The sequence below is a fragment of the Psammomys obesus genome, unplaced genomic scaffold (genome assembly GCF_907164565.1).
Source record: "Psammomys obesus unplaced genomic scaffold, mPsaObe1.curated_primary_1811, whole genome shotgun sequence".
Taxonomy (NCBI): Eukaryota; Metazoa; Chordata; class Mammalia; order Rodentia; family Muridae; genus Psammomys; species Psammomys obesus.
The window spans coordinates 8,731,795-8,749,528 of record NW_026596158.1 but is presented as its reverse complement, the minus strand read 5'-3'; the positions used below and the strand labels follow the sequence as shown (position 1 = coordinate 8,749,528).

Sequence of the window (17,734 nt, the reverse complement as noted above, 5' to 3'; positions counted from 1 at the left end):
GGAAACTAGGAATAGCGCTTCCTCAAGGTCCAGCCATACCACTCCTAGGCATCTATCCAAAATATGCTCCAAGGACATTTGGATATACAAATATATACAAATATACAACAAGGACATTTGCTCAACCATGTTCATAGCAGCTTTGTTTGTAAGAGCCAGAACCTGGAAATAACCCAGATGTCCCTCAACTGAGGAATGGATAGAGAAATTGTGGTACATTTATGTAATGGAATACTACTCAGCAATTAAAAAAAAAGAAATCATGAAATTGACAGGCAAATTGTGGGATCTAGAAAAGATCATCCGGAGTGAGGTATCTCGGAAGCAGAAAGACACACATGGTATATACTTATGTATAAGTGGATAATGGAAATATAATATAGAATAAACATATTAAAATCTATACACCTAAAGAAACTAAGCAAGAAGGAGGACCTCACTCAGAAAAGCAAATGGGACAGACATTGGAAGACAGAGCTAACAGGAAACAGGACAGGTGCCTACCACAGAGAGCCTCTGAAAGACTCTACACAGCAGTGTATCAAAGCAGGTGCTGAAGCACATAACCAAACAGTAGGCAGAGTGCAGGTAATCTTATGGAAGAAGGTGTACATACAAAGACCTGGAAGGGACAACAGCACCACAAGGAGAGCACCAGAACCAAAAAATCTGGGCACAGGGTTCTCTTCTGAGACTGATACTCCAACCAAGGATCAATCATTGAGATGAACCCCCACTCAGATGTAGCCCATGAGAGCTCAGTCTCCAAGTAGGTTCTCTAGTAAGAGGAACAGGAGCTGTCTCTGACATGAACTCAGTGCCTGGCTCTTTGATACCCTCCAACTGAGCAGAGGCAGCCTTACCAGGCCACAGATGAGACAATGCAGCTAGTCCTGATAGGCTGATAGGCTAGGGTCAGATAGAAGGGAAGGAACACCTCCCCTATTAGTGGACTTGGAGAGGGGCATGGGAGGAGATGAGAGAGGGAGAGTTGGATTAGGAGGGAGATACAGCTAGGATACAAAGTAAATAAACTTTAATTAATATAGAATTTTAAATTAGAATTAAAAAATGAAATACCTTGTTTCTTTTAGCATCTTTAGAAAATGAGCCCCAGGAATAAAAAGGATGTGGCTGCAACAGGAAATGTGTTCATCGGTAAACACATACAACAACATAGCAGGGTGAGCTTCATATGCAAGGACAGCAACACATAGAGTCACTGTGAATGTGAAGACCTTACAATTTGCTGGAAAAACCTTAACATCTTTAATATTACAATATATTTAATGTTTTTTTAATTGCCTGTAGCATCAAGATTATTGAAAAGTCCAATGAAATTATGCTGTGTTAATAGGTTCAAAAGTATTTTCAAAACACATCATGACTATAGGATGAATAACACTTCAAAAAATCAAACTTTTTAGAATATGGCCTTCAATATACAGCCTTACTTTAATTCAGTCTGTTTCCATTACATTTCTGCAAGTTGTGCATTGGGCCTCAAAATTTAAAATTGTATCTACTATGAACAACTGCCTACATAAATTCACTTGAACATGAATAAAGATGGCTAAATTAAGTGAATTTGCAAAACTAAGAGTTTTCAAACTTAGGAACTTTGAATGAAATGTGACAGTAAGAACAGGAAGTCTACCTACAGAGAAGGTAAAGTGTCAATTCTCACAGTATCAGAAGCATCATAAAGAAAGCTAGATTTTAGAACCACCCCTATTCCTATGTGTATCTGTTATGTACAATGAGACACTGGCATCTTTCATGTGCCAACATGGAGAGTATAAGAAGGGTGAATCCATGTCGGAGAAAATGAAACTATGAAGCTCCAGTCAGACTGAACACTACAGGAATTAGCTCTCAAGTTTCCAAGGACTTTATCAGTTTAAAATTTAATGTATTATCTTAGTCAACAGAGTCCTGAACAAAACTCGCTTAGTGTTATTACACTGCTAAAACTAAAGTAGCATGTCCCCCACCACCAGTTTTAGATAGCTCAAAGAATTTTTACACTATCAAGAAAAATTTAATATATTACACAGACATTTCATTAGCTTTATTTAAAGAGCAGGGATTTTGTTTTTTGCAGTCTACAATGATGCCTAGATAACATCATCAGGCAAGAATGCCAGTTTAAAAGAAATTTATGCAGAATCCTAAAAATAACAGGTGTTGGTGCTCCTCAAGGAGAGGAGAGCGCAGCTGGCACCAACTCCAGACCTCAGTTACTCAGAAGCAGTTCCACTGCAGTATCTACATGCCGTGATTCTGAAGATAAGCCCATTATTACTGCACTCCTAACATTACCCGTAGCACACAGGTTTTCTACTTTTTGGTGTATTCTGGATTAGAAACTGGTGCTCCTGCATACACATGAGCCCAAAGTTGAGCTATCTGCTTGAACAATTCAGGATGTTGTTTGTACTGATTTGCTACTCTTGCATCTTGGGGTCATCTGGCTCTGCAGCTGCCAACAGTGCTTGCAATGACAATAATACAGTGCACAGAGTCTTTGCTGCTGCCTATTGATCTTTTAAGATATCCAAACAAATAGCCCCTGTGAGGGAACTAATCTTAGGGTGCCATATTTTTGTGATGAACTGGACTTTAGAGGGATAAAATGGATGTTTCTGGTATTTTTTTATCTCTAGTTGGTATCTTGCAACCTCATATGGTGTGTCTGGAGGTCCTGCTATACCTCCTCTTAATTCTGTAAAATTCTCATCTGCAAGATCTACTTTAATTTGATTTTTGATCGTCTCCTCACCCTTCAGCACCTCCTTGAACTCCCTCTTGATTAGCTGCACTGCGATGCTGGCCATCTCTCTGCCCACAGCTGACTCGTACTCACCTCCTCTGTCATCCCTTCCTCCACCGCCTCCTCCCTCAGTGATTCAGACCCGAGCACAGGAGTGCTGCCACTGCCACGCTTGCTGGTGCGTTCCCCTCAGTGTAGAATCACCTCCATGCCTGGCCACCAAAATGGAGCTAGGTCCACACTCCATGCATTTCTTGTAGGTAAGGTAAATTTTGGGTAAAAGATTTTGTGGGTGGGTTATTGGTGTCCTCCTCCCTCTACTGGAAATCCTGCCTGGCTATGAGGTTGACTCTTTAGTCTCCATACCCACCCTCCAACCCACTAGGAGTCTCAGCTAGTGTCAGCACCATATCCTCCCAGGGACCTATCCTGTTGCAGGTCTCCACCTTGTCCCAGACATGCCCCTTGGTTTCCCTTCTCTCTCCCAGCCTTCTTTCCTATCAATCCCACTTTTCTCACATCTGGCCCCCACTCTCAATCCCCTGCCCACACCCTCTACTACCCATTTCTGACACCTCATCCGTTTCCAATGTCTATTCTACTTGCCCTTCTGTGTGTGATTTCACCATCCTCCCTTGAGCCCTCCTTTATACTTAGCTTTTTTGGGTTGGTGGCTTGTAGTACGAGTATTATTATTATATAGCTAATAACCACTTATAAGTCAGTACAAACCAAGTGTGTCTTTCTGGGTTTAGGTTACCTTACTCAGGATTATTTTTTGTAGTTCCATCAATTTGCCTGCAAATTTTATGACTTCTTCATATTTAATAGCTGAGTAGTAGTCCATCATGTAAATGAACCACATTTTCTTCATCCATCTTTGGTTGAGGGACATCTAGGTTGTTTTCAGTTTCAGGCTCTTATGAACATAGTTGAGCAAGTGTCTTTGTGGTATAGTGGCCATCTTTTGGGTACATGCCAAGGAGTGGTACAGCTGAGTCTTGAGGTAGGTAGAGCTATTCCCAGTTTTCTGAGAAGCTGCCAGATTGATTTCCACAGTCGTTGTACAAATTTTCATTCACACCAACAAAGGAGATATGTTCCCTTCCTCTACAACCTGGCCAGCATGTGTTGTTGCTTGAATTTTTTTTTTTTTTATCAAAGCCATTCTGAAGGGTGTAAGATGGAATTTCAGACTTGTTTTGATTTTTATTTCCCTGATGACTAATGATGTTGAACATTTCTTTAAGTGCGTCTCCGTCATTAAAGATTCCTCTGTTGAGAATTCAGTTTAGCTCTGTATCCCATTTTAAGTCAGATTGCTTGGTTTTTTTCATATTTAATTTCTTGAGTTCATTGCACAGTTTGGATATAAACCCTCTGTTGGATATAGGGTAGGTGAAGATCTTTTTCCCAATGTGTAGGCTGCTGTTTTGTTCTATTTGCAATCCTCTATATGCAGACATCCAGTTAGATCAGCTGTTTTAAACCACACTTCAAAACTCAAGTGTCCATAGTTGTGTGGGTTTATTTCTGGGTCTTTGTTTTGATTTCATTGTTTAGCCTGTCTTTTATTCATCCAAATTCAATGTGTTTTTTACTACTATTGCTTTATAGTAGAACTTGAAATCATGGATAGTGATACTTCCAGAAGTTCTAGTGTTGTACTGAATTGTTGTTTTTATCCGTTTTTTTTTTCATTTTTTTACATGAAGTTTACATGAACTTGCTCTTTCAAGTTCTGCAAAGAATTGTGTTGAAATTTTGTTGAGAATTGCTTGAATCTCTCAATTGCTTTTGGTAAGATGGCCATTTTTACTATGTTAATCCTACCAATCAATCCATGAGCATGTGAGATCTTTCCATCTTCTGATCTGTTCTTCAAATTCTTTTTTCAGAGACTTGAAGTTTTAGTCATACAGGTCTTTTACTTGCTTTGGGAGAGTTACTATCAATATAGTTTATGTTATTTACAGCTATTGTGCAGGGTGTTCTTTTCCTAAGGAGAGCTACTAATTTTTTAGAGTTGATTTTTTTTTTTCTCCAGCCACTTTGCTGAAGGCATTTATTAGCTGTAGCAGTACTCTGGTATAGTTTTTGGGGTCACTTATGCATACTATGATATCAACTGTCAATAGTGTTACTTAGATTTCATCCTTTCAGATAGGTATCCCCTTGGTCTCCTTTAGTGGTATTATTGCATTGCCTAGGACTTATATTGGAGAGGTATAGAGTGGGCAGCCTATTCCTGTCCCCGATTTTAGTAAAATTGCTGTAAGTTTTTCTCAGTTTTGTCTGATGTTGGCTATTGGATTGTTGTATATTGCATTTCTTATGCTTAGGTATGGGCCTTGCATCCCTGATCTCTTCAAAACACTTATCATGAATCAGTGTTGGATTTTGTTGAAGGCTTTTTCCACATCTTTTTTTTTTAAATTTTTTATTACTTACACTTTATTCATTTTGTATCCCCCCATAAGCCCCTCCCTCCTCCCCTCCCTATCCCACCCTCCCTCCCCTTTTTGCATGCATGCCACTAAATGATTATGGGGTTTTTTTTCCCTTTCAGTTTGTTGGATTTTCATATGTTGATCTATCCCTTTGTCCCTAGGATTAAGCCTTTTTGACCATGGTGGTTGATATTTTTGATGTGTTCTTGGATTTGATTTGGTAATATGTTGTATATTTTTGCATCAATGCTCATCAGAACTATTAGTTTGAAATTCTCTTTCTTTGTTTGGTCTTTGTGTGGCCTAGGAATCAGGGTGACTGTGCCTCATAGAATGACTTTGGCAATGTTCCTTCAGTTTCTATTTTGTGGAATAGGTTGAGGAGTATTAGTATTAGCTCATCTTTGAATGTTTGGTAGAATTGTGCACTGAAAACATCTGACCCTGGGCCATTTTTGGTTGAGAGACTTTTAATGATGGGTTATTTTCTTAGTGGTTAGAGGACTATTTAGTTAGCCTCATCTTGATTTAATTTTGGTAAATGGAATATATCAAGAAAATAGATTTATTTTAATTAGGTGTTTGATTGTAATGATTAATATTTGATTGTTTTGATTTTCTCAGTGTCTGTTGTTATATCCTTCTCCTCAGTTTTGATTTTGTTAATTTGGATACTAGTCCTCTATGGTTTTGTTAGTTTGTCTGAGGGTTTGTCTATTTTGTTGATTTTTTTCAAAGAATCAGTTTTTTGTTTTGTTGATTCTTTGTATTGTTTTTCTTGTTTCTAAGTTATTTATTTCAGTGGTGAGTTTGATTATTTCCTCTTTGGTCTGTTTGCTTCTTTTGTTCTAAAGCTTTCAGACGTGCTTTTAAGTTGCTAGCATGTAATCTTTTGAATTTCTTTATGAAGGTGATTGGTGCTATGAACTCTCCTCTTACATTATTTTCATTGTTTCCCATAGGTTTGGGTATGCTTTGCCTTAATTTTCATTGAATTCTAGATCATGTTTTGTTTCTTTTTTTAATTTTTTACTGACTCAGTGGTCATTGAGTAGAGAGCTGTTCAGTTTCCATGAGTTTGTATGCTCCCTATTGTTTCTGTTGTTGTTGGGTTCTAGCTTTAATCTATGGATTTCTGATAAGATACAAGAAGTTATTTAATATTCTTGTGTATGTTGAGGCTTCCTTTGTTACTGCATATGTGATCAGTTTTGGAAGGTATACTCTTTTGTGTTTGGGTAAAATGTTCTATAGATATATCTCAGGTACATTTGATTCACAACATCAGTTAGTTTCATTATTTCTGTTTAGTTTCTGTCTCATTGACTTGTCCTTTGATGACAGTAGCAAGGTGAAGTCTCCCACTATTAATGTGTGGGGTTCAATGTGTGATTTAAACTTTAGTCATTTTTTTTCAATATGATTGCCCTTGCATTTGGGGAATAGATGTTCAGAATTGTGATGTCCTCTGGTAGATTTTTCCTTTGATAAGTATGAAGTACCCTTTTCCATCTTTTTTGATTAATTTTGCTTAAATGTTTATATTTAATCGATATTACTCTAGCTACTTCTGGTTGTTTCTTGGGTCCATTTGCTTGGAAAACATTTTTTTTCCAGCCCTTTACTCTGAGGTAATGTCCATCTTTGCTTTTGAGATATGTTTCTTGTATGCATCAAAATGAAAGATGCTATTTCCACATCTTCTCTGTTAGACTGTTTTGTTTTGTACTGTTTGTTTTGATCTTTCTTTTCATTTTTTAAATTTATTACAATTTATTCACTTTTTATCCCAGCTGTAGCTCTCTCCCCCATCCCCTCCTAGTCCTACTCTCCCTCCCTCTTCTTTTCCCATGCCCCACCTCCAGTCCAAGTACTTGAAGTCCTAGCTAGAGTAATAAGACAACTAAAGGAGTTCAAGGGGATACAAATCAGAAAGAATTAAGTCAAAATACCACTATTCATAGATGGTATGATAGCATACATGAGTGACCCCCAAAATTCTACTAGAGAACTCCTTCAGCTGATTACTCCTTCAGGGTTGTTGTTTTAATTTGGGAATTGAGTCCACTGATGTTGAGAGGTAATAATGACTGACAGTTGTTGATTCCTGAAATTTTGATTTTGGAGCTAGTAGTGTGAGTTTGTGTGTTTCCCTTCTTCAGTTTTTTTTTTTTTAATGAAAGGGATGAAGTTATTTATTTCCTGCATTTCTCAGGTTAGCCTCATTGTGTTAGAGTTTTCCTCCTAGTATGTTCTGCATGGTGGGATTAGGGAAAAGATGTGGTTTAAATTTAGTTTTGTCATGAAATATCTTGTTTTCTCCATCTCTGATGATTGAAAGCTTTGTTGGGTATAGTACTCTGGGCTGGCAACTGTGGTTTCTTAGAGACAATAAAATACCTGTCCATGCCTTTCTTGCTTTCCAAGGCTCTGATGAGAGGTCTTGTGCAATTCTAGTATGTCTGACTTTATCCATTGTGGTTTTTAACATTCTCTCTTTCTTCTGTACATTTAGTGTTTTAATTACTATGTATCAGGAGTTTTTTTTTTTTTTGGTTTTTTTTTTTTTTGGTCTAATTTATTTGGTGTTCTTTAGGCTTCTTTTATGTTTATTTGTATGTATTCTTTCTTTGGGTTTGGGAAATTTTCTTCTATGAAAGAAGTGGGCAAAAACAGTTAGATCTGGAGAGGACAGGAGGTCCACAAGGAGAGCAACAGAACCAAAAAAAATTGAGCACAGGGGTCTTTCCTGAGACTCATATTCCAACCAAGTACCATGCATGGAGATAACCTAGAACCTCTGCACAGATGTAGCCCATAGCAGTTCAGTGTACAAGTGGGTTCCATAGTAATGGGAACAGGGACTGCTTCTGACATGACTGGTTGACCTGCTCTTTGATCACAGTCCCCTGCGGGGGGAGCATCCTTACCAACCCACAGAGGATGACAATGCAGCCACTCCTGATGAGACCTAACAGACTAGGATCAGAAGGGAGAAAAAGAAACCCTCCCCTACCAGTGGACTTGGGGAGGGAGTGTGTGGAGAAGGGGGAGGAAGGGAGAAATTGGGAGGGGAGGAGGAAGGGAACTAGAGGGGGGATACAAAGTAAATAAAGTATAATTAAAAATAAAAAAGAGTTTTTGAAGATTTGTTCTGGACCTTTATGGCAGTAATCTTCTCCTTCTATTCCTATTATTCTTAGGTTTGGTCATTTCATGATGCCCCAAATTTCCTGAATGTTTTATGTTAGAAATATTTTAGATTTAGCATTTTTTAACTAATGTGTAGATTTCTTTGATCGTGTCTTCTATGTCTGAGATTCTCTCTTTCTTTTCTTATAGTCTGTTGCTGATACTTGAATTTTTAGTTTCTGTTCTCTCTCCTATGTTTTTCATCTCCAGAAAAGCTTCAGTTTGTACAGTCTTTATTACTTCTATTTATCTTGTCAGGTCTTGAACTGTTTTACTCATTTTCTTCATTTGTTGGCTTGCTTTTTCCAATATTTCTTTGAGGGAGTTATTCTTTTCCTCTCTAAATGCCATTATCATCTTCATAAGATTAGATTTAAGGTCATATTCTTGTGCTTCAGTTGTGTTAGGATGTCCAGGGCTTCTTGTAGTAGTATATCGGAGTAATGGTGGTGTTATGTTGACCTGTTTTTTGTTTGTTTGTTTGTTTGTTTGTTTGTTTTTGAGTGTGTTCTTAAGGTGTTTGTTAGCCATCTGGTTGTTCCTGGTGTTGGCAGGCTTGGAGGACCCTAGGAGCCCCTGATTACTTTGATCTTTGGTAGTCCTTCATGGTTGCTGCTTCTGAGATTGCAGGCAGAGCTGGGACCAGAAAACTGATGTGCTGAAGGCATGAGGAAGATATCAGCACTTGTAGTCCTCAATGGCTGCTGTCTCTGGGATTGCATGCAGAACTGGGACCCAAGACCAGGTGTGCAGAGGTCATGGAGCATATACCCTACAGCTGCTTGTAGTCCTCAATGGTGGCCACCTCTGGAAAATACCTATTTTCTCATGGTCTTAGTCAACCCTTGTGAAAGAATCTTTCAATCCCCAAAGGGTTCATGACCCACAGATTGAGAACCACTGCATTATTGAAAGAGGCAATATCTAATGGGAACAAATTTATCTCTGGGTTAGGAAAATTTAATATAGTTTGCAGGTGGAATGGAGGCAGGTGGTGAAAGAAGCAGGAGGGCTCAGGAGTTGATGGAGATAAAATGGAGGGAGAGAATGTTACAAGAGATGGATGGAATTGATCAGGGCATTTGCATTTATGTGGAAACATTCTTTAATCTATGAAAGTGATTCTATTGATCACTCCAAATGATAGAGGATAAGAAATCTCAGCTGGCCATGTCTTGTAGCCAGGCAAAATTTCTAGTGGTGGGACTAGATTGCTTTCATTTGAGTTTTTGTCCCAGAAGATCCTATGGAATTCCCTAAACAACACAGAGTGATGCAAAGACAAAGGTTGATTTCCACTAACTGACAGAATGATATCTCTAAGTAGAGGACAACATCCATACAACTCTTTGAAGGTGGAGAAGTGAAGCAGTTAGCCACATGTAGCTTATCCTTCTATTTTCTATCTCTTTGGTGGAGGAATTTACTCTGTATGCTCTCAAGTGTCAAACATGGACACTAACCCAGTCACAGAACCTTTGACATACACTGTGTCCTAACTTTAACATAATCTAGGTGGATGGTGCCACAGAACTTGTGGGAGTGGCCAACAAATGTCTGAATTATCTTAAGGTCCACGAACAAGAAAGAGCCCATGAGCTACACTACTTGGGTAATGACAAGCAAAAGACTTGATATCCCTGAGACTAGAGTAAAACCAGATACAACTGGTCTAAAAAATATCAATAATTGCTAATAGTAGTCGGCTATGTTCACAGAGATGTGCCTTATCCAATTGTCATCAGAGAGGCTTCCTCTGGCAGCAAATCAGAATAGATGCAGAAACTCACAAGCAGACATTATGTAAAGAGAGTATAAACTGGAGGTATCCATCAAATCCTTCCCCTCAGAGTTCGGAAAGTCACACTGAAAAGGAGGCAGCAAGATTACTAGAGTCAGAGGGAATGAAGAACAGCAACAGATCAAGGTCCTCTGAATCAATTAAGCAAGGTACAAATGAGTTTACAGAGACTAAAGCAGAAAGAACAGGGCCTACAAGAGTGTACACCACTTCCTCTGCATATATATTTTAGTTATTAGCTTATTATTTTGGGACCTCTAATTATGAGAATAATTGGGTCTCTGACTCTATTGCCTCATCTTGGAACAATTTCCTTCTGTTCAGTTGCTGTTTCCAACTTCCGACCCCTGCTCAGATGTAGCCCATGGCAGCTCAGTTCCAAGTGAGTTTCATTGTAATAGGAACAGGGACTGTCTCTGACATGAACTGATTGGCCTGCTCTTTAATTACCTCCCCCTGAGGGGGAAGCAGCTTTACTAGGCCACAGAAGAAGACAATGCAGCCACTCCTGATGAGACCTAATTAACTAGGATCAGAAGGAAGGAGAAGAAGACCTCCCCTATCAGTGGACTTGGGGAAGGGCATGCATGCAGAGGGTGGAGGAAGGGAGGGATTGGGAAGGGAGGAGGGAAGGAACCACAGGGAGGATACAAAGTGAATAAAGTGCAATTAATAAAGAATAAAAAATATGTTTTCCGGAGAGATACATACAGTTTACAAACATTGTCAATGTCTGAATATAAAATCTGATTTGTGACTGCCATATTATTGATGGTTGATATATCTTTTTCTGTCTCTATCTGAGCTCTCATTCTCTAGTTCTCTGGTCTCACATACAGTGTACCAATTTTATTTTTCATGAATTCATTTAGATATAAGAATTTTCAAATTTGAACATCCTGGAGAAGAACTAGTGATGTTTTTTCTTGACTGTCTTCATTTGCCACTAGCTCAATGTTACATGCAGCTAACATTCAACTAACACCCAATAGTGCAACTACATGACATGACTGAATGTTATGTATGTGTATTTGTACATATATATATAACTTTTATATATTATAAGTATATAAATTATATATATATATATGTAATTGAAATACCAAATAATGGGAGAGCCAAATGCCAACTAGATATTTCTAGCCACCAAATGAAAGCTTCATTGTTAAATGAGTTGCATATAATTGTTGGCCAAAACGTCCCAGGAAAACCCCCAGTTAATTCAGTCAATTGTCAAGGCTATTGGTTGCTCTCTACAATCTAATTGTAGGCTTTATTGTTGAAGACATCACCTCATAATTTACTGATCATAGGGAAGTTGAACTGGTGCCTCTATAGAGCCTTTACCACTACTCACTAGTTTTCATAATACTGAGAGGTACTCTGTACACCATGATAAGAGTAAAATAAACATAGTAAAATAAACATAAAATAAACATACAAACACTGTGATCTATGAGGATAATCTGCCTGCAAGATACAGTGGTACAATAGTGGAACAAAAACTGTGTAAATAACAACCCACTATCCAATTTTAGTTGTGACCCACTCCACGATATTTCTGAGACTGCTTGGGTACCTCAAAACCTGAGATTAGTCAATAGACTCAGTAACAGCCAAAAAAAAAATTTCTACAAAAGGAACACAGAAATATAGTCAACTCCTCATTATATTCTATACACATAGGTCAATATTTTTTAAATTTCTTTCAGTGAAGCTTCTTCCTACAGTAACAGTGACTTCCTACAGTACAGAGACACACAAACAATGTGCTGGGAGTGACAGGACTTGAAGCACTCAGTTCTAACTTGGGTGTCTCTATAAAATCCCTTGCTATGTGGCTTAGGGAACATAGCAGAAAAGGAAGGATTCAGAAAGATAAGAAGAGACAGTGATAAAAGAGGACACCATGGAAAGAAAGCCTTCTTGACACAGAAGGACATAGACACTTATGAACTCACAGAGAGTCACAAAGGAATACACAAAGGGCCAGTATATGTATAAGCCAGATGAGGTCCTGATTATGAGTTGGGAAGTAGACACAAGCCCCATCCATAACAAATTGTAACTTCTGGCAAATGAAAAAAAAATATTTTTAACAGTGAAATTCCTTTTGGATCTCCTGTTCCCTCCAGGTCTTCTTATCTCTGCATTCTTTCATACAATTCCATGTGGCATAGGAGAAGAAGATGGAGGGAGGGACTGTTTGTGAGGAGATGAAGAAGGGAGCCACAGCTGAATACAAAGTAAATAAATTGTAATAAATAATTAATTAAAATATTAAAAGCAGAAACCCGGAGAATAACATCGGAGGAATTTGGAAACAACAACAACAACAAAAAAACAAACAAACAAAAAAAACAGTGAATTTCTACTAGGTAATCAAATAAAACTTAAGGGTGAACTCCATGCTCAATAGCCAATAATCAGTACAAGATGAACTCAACAATATTTGGGGAGCTTTGATTGTTTCACAATGTTTTCTCATGCATTATTTTCTTTAACCTTATAGATCTTTGTGTATATGTAACAGTTTTAGATTTAGTTTTTATGTGGTTTCTGAGTCTGAAAATATGTATATATCAATAACTCCCTTTATTTCTTGCAATTCGGGGGGTCTTACATTTATTTATTTATTGTTTTATTTTATTTTGGTTTCTTTTATTTTACTGTAATTTATTTTATTCTTATTTTGAGATGTCTATTTTATTGTAATGAGAGAGAAAAATAAAGTGTATGGATTTTGGTCTGAGGGAAAGTGGGGAGGGACTGAGAGAAATTTGGTGATAAAAACCATAATAAGGACATATTGTATGAATTAAAACTATTTTTACATTCCAGGATATCCCTGTCAAAATGCCTAAGAACAATAATACAAGTTACATATCATTCTGGCAAGGATATGGAAAAGAAAAACACTCTTCTATTTGTGATGAGGATGCAAACTTGTACAATCGCTATAAAAATATGTATGCTTTTTGCTCTCAAATATGGGAATCAAGATGCCTCAAGATACTGCTTTACCGACTGCCTACAGATTGGGAAAGAAACATCACCAACCCTTTATCTGACAAAGGACTCATATCCAATATACATAAAGAACTAAACAAGCTGAAATGCAACAAACCAAGTAATCCACTTAAAAAATGGGGAACAGAGCTAAAGAGAGAATTCTCTGTAGAGGAATATCGAATGGCAGAGAAGCACTTAAAGAAATGCTCAACCTCATTAGCCATTAGGGAAATGCAAATCAAAACAACCCTGAGATTTCACCTTACACCCATCAGAATGGCCAAGATGAAAAACTCAAGGGACAACACATGCTGGAGAGGTTGTGAAGAAAGGGGAACCCTTCTCCACTGCTGGTGGGAATGTAAACTGGTACAACCACTCTGGAAATCAATCTGGTGCTTTCTCAGACAACTAGGAATAGCACTTCCTCAAGATCCAGCCATACCACTCCTAGGCATATACCCAAAAGAGGCTCAAGTACACAGAAAGGACATTTGCTCAACCATGTTTGTAGCAGCTTTATTTGTAATAGCCAGAAGCTGGAAACAACCCAGATGCCCCTCAACTGAAGAATGGATGCAGAAACTGTGGTACATCTATACAATGGAGTATTACTCAGCAATGAAAAATAAGGAAATCATGAATTTGCAGGTAAATGGTGGGACCTGGAAAGGATCATCCTGAGTGAGTTGTCCCAGAAGCAAAAAGACACTCATGGTATATACTCACTCATATAAACATACAACATAGAATAAACCCACTAAAATCTGTACATCTAAACAAAGTAAGCAAAAGAGAGGACCCTAACTAAAATGTTCAATCCCCATCCTGAAAGGCAAAGAGGATGGACTTCAGAAGAAAAAGAAAATAGGAAACAACCTCGGAACCTGTTACAGAGGGCCTCTGAAAGCCAGAAGAAAACAGGAAACAACCTTGGAACCTGCCACAGAGGGCCTCTGAAAGCCTCTGCAGTATAGACTATTAAAGCAGATGCTGAGCCTGATGGCCAACTGATGGGCAGAGTGAATGGAATTTTATGTAAGAAGTGGGAAATAGTAAGAGCTGGAGGGGACGGGAACTCCACAAGCAGAGCAACAGAACAAGAAAATTTGAACACAGGGAATTTCCCAGAGACTCATACTCCAACCAAGGACTATTCGTGGAGATAACCCAGAACCCCTGCACAGATGTAGCCCATGGCAGTTCAGTGTCCAAGTGGGTTACATAGTAATGGGACATTACTGCCTCTGACATAATCTGATTGGCCTGCTCTTTGATCACCTCCCCCTGAGGGGGGAGCAGCCTTACCAGGCCACAGTAGAGGACAATGCAGCCACTTTTGATGAGAACTGATAGACTAAGATCAGAAAGGAGAGGAGAACCTCCCCTATCAGTGGACTTGGGGAGTGGCATGCATGCAGAAAGGGGAGGGAGGGTGGGATCGGCAGGGGAGGAGGGAGGGGCTTATGGGGGGATACAAAATGAATAAAGTGTAATTAATAAAATAAAATAAAATAAAAAAATTTGTAAATGTAAAATCTAAGTTCAAGTGAACTGCTTACTTATGCACATCAAGTTTGCCCATAAATGTGACAAACTAAAAAAAAAAAAAAAAAAGATACTACTTTACCATTTTTGGTAATTTATCCAGTGATGCTTCATCCTACCACAAATGTATGTGACTAAACATGTTCATTGCTACTCTGTTCACAAAATCCAGAAACTGGAACAAACCTATATGTCCCTCATCAGAAAAATGAGTTAAGCAAACATGATACATTTATATAATGGTGGATTGTGATTCAGCTGTTAAAATGACATACTGAAATCTTCAGGCAAATAAATGGAAATAGAAAAAATTATGCCAAGTGAGGTAAGGAAGACCCAGAAAGGTAAATACAGCAAGTATTTGCTTATTTCTCTGTATTAGCTCTTAAATAAATGATAACAAAACTATATTTTATAGAAACAGAGTTGTCAGGCATAGAGGAAGGGACTAGATCACATGGATCTCTTTGGGAGGGTTAAATAAAATAGATTTTATGAATGAACTACAGACAGAGGGGTTGATAATAGGAAAAACAGGTGGGAATGAGGTAAGATGAAATTGAGGGAGGGAAAGACAACAAATACAGCTAGAAATGAAGGGCATTTGAGGGTCAATATGAAAACTTAGTGCAGTGGAAACGCTGTGTAAAATTTGAAGGTGGGGCTGGAGAGATGGCTCAGTGGTTAAGAGCACTGCCTGCTCTTCAAAAGGACACGGGTTCAATTTCCACATGGCAGTAGGCAACTGTCTGTAAATCCAAGGGATCTGATACCTTCACACCAATACATATAAAATAAAGTTAAATAAATAAAAATATTTAAAAAAATTGAAGGTGGTACTAATGAAGACTCCAAATAATGGAGGAGAGAGAAACTCAATTGGGCACCTCTTGTCAACAAATGAGGCTTCCAGTACTGAGACTGAGTTTCATAAATTTGAGTAGTTGTCTAAACAGGTGTCATGGTAATCCCCCCAATAGTCCAGGCTATAGCCAAGACATTAGGTTGCTCTGCACAAAATGACAAGGCCCCCTTCTGAAGACAACACACAGAACATAACAACTCATTGAACATAGTGAAAGAAAATGGTGCTACATGTAACCTTCAACCCCCTGTTACACCATAACACATAGACATGCTCTGTAGGCTGCCAAAAGCTAAGCAAAAACACAACCCCAGCCACAAGGTTTTCATCGACATTTAGTCCTATCCACAAAATATGCTTGGGTAATGATAGCACAAACCTTGAAGAAATATCCAGTCTATGTCTAATTTGACTTAAGGTCAAGTCCGTGAGATTGGACCCATTCTGGTTAATACTTGAGTAATCAAGAACCAGAGACTAGATAGTCCAGGGACCTTGGGTAATACGAATACTACTGGTTTAAAAAATGATTCCTATGCCTTTAATATCAGCACTCAGGGAGGCAAAGACAGATGGATCACTGTGAGTTTGAGGCAAGCCTGGTCTACAAAGTGAGATCATGACAGCCACAGCCACACAGAGAAACCCTGTCTGAAAAAACCAAAAACATGAAAAAGAGTATAAGCCTACTAAAGATACACTAAGAATGAACACAGGATTTGTACTGGCAATGGGGAGTAAGTGATGGAGGTGGTAGATCCAGGTTCCTATTCTCACTGTACTTGAAAATTCAGGAAGTCCTATTCAGAGGATCCTTTTCAGGCACTTTGGAATTTTGAGGTGAGTTACTCTGGAATTTGTTTATTTTTTTCCAGCTCACTCAGCATTAAAATACAATTCATTTTCATCCACTAAAACAACAACAGCAGCAAAGTCCTAAGTATATTCTGCTGTACTCATAAATCAGTGCATTACTCAGGTACCATCATAAAGGTTTACTCTTTTACTTCTGCAGCCAAAGGGACAGACATTGTGCAGAAAAAAAGAGACCTTGGAACACACAGTTCTAAGTCAAATGTCTCTATCTATTCCCTGCTTTCAGAGATGTTCCTCCCAGGAACCCCACAGAAGATGAGGCAGAAGGAACAAGAGGAGAGAGAAGACAGCAGAAGAAAATGCTCTCTATGACAAATAAGTAACACCTATACAAACACACAGAGCAGGATTCACAGGGTCTACAAGAGGACTGCCTTAGGTCCTCTGTATAAACTCCTTAGCTTTCTGCTTAGTACTTTTATTAGACTCCTGAATGTGCAAACAGCTGAACCTCTGATTATTGTGTGCTTTCTTGGGGCTTTTGGTTTTCGCCTGTCTTGTCTTCTCCAACTTTGATACTAGGGTTTTTGTTTTATCTTATATTTTATTTTGTTATGTTCTGTTGTTATCTCTTAGAAACCTGTACTTTTCTTATGAGAGAGGGATGACCAGTAGACCTTTGATAAGAGAGGAGGTGGAAAGGAACATAGAGAAGTGGAGGAATGAGAAATATATTCAGAATATAATGTGTGAGAAAAGAACTTATGTTTGGTTAAAGAGAAACAAAGATTTAAAAAGAACACATATGAAATATTGTATTTTTCGTAAAACAAAGAAACATAATAATGATAGTGATAAAATATATGTACTGTGCAAATTAAACCCAACTCTTCAGTCACTTACTGTGGAAAAACCAACCAAATAAAACAACAACAAATATAAAAACAAAATTAAAAAAAAACAACAACAACAAAAACTTGTACTAGGTATAATCCTAAGAGAGTTTATGGGACTTTATGGGAATTCTACATGTGACTGTGGATGGCAAGAAACATAAAGCATGAAAACATAAAGAAATAGTACTCAAAACATTGTAACCTTGGTGAAATAAAGAGAGTGTTGTTAGTTTTAAGGCAAGACAGGTCTTTTTAGGGAACAATACCTGCAATGGGTCAACAAAATAAGTCAAGAATGCTTTCAATGTGTAGAGTGTGTCCTTTCAAAAAAGAATTAAAAGTAAGAGCAATGATTAAATTTCTAGTTAAAGAACACAAGTT

At 38.1% G+C, this 17,734-nt stretch overlaps 1 protein-coding gene and 1 pseudogene across 1 annotated transcript in view; both read right to left on the bottom strand.

Moving 5' to 3' along the window:
* Nucleotides 1–17,734, bottom strand: part of LOC129667287 (vomeronasal type-2 receptor 116-like) — a 38,499-nt gene that overhangs the window by 13,796 nt on the left and 6,969 nt on the right. The window lies entirely within an intron of this gene.
* LOC129667288 (ubiquitin-conjugating enzyme E2 K-like) lies at nucleotides 2,237–2,837 on the bottom strand (annotated as a pseudogene).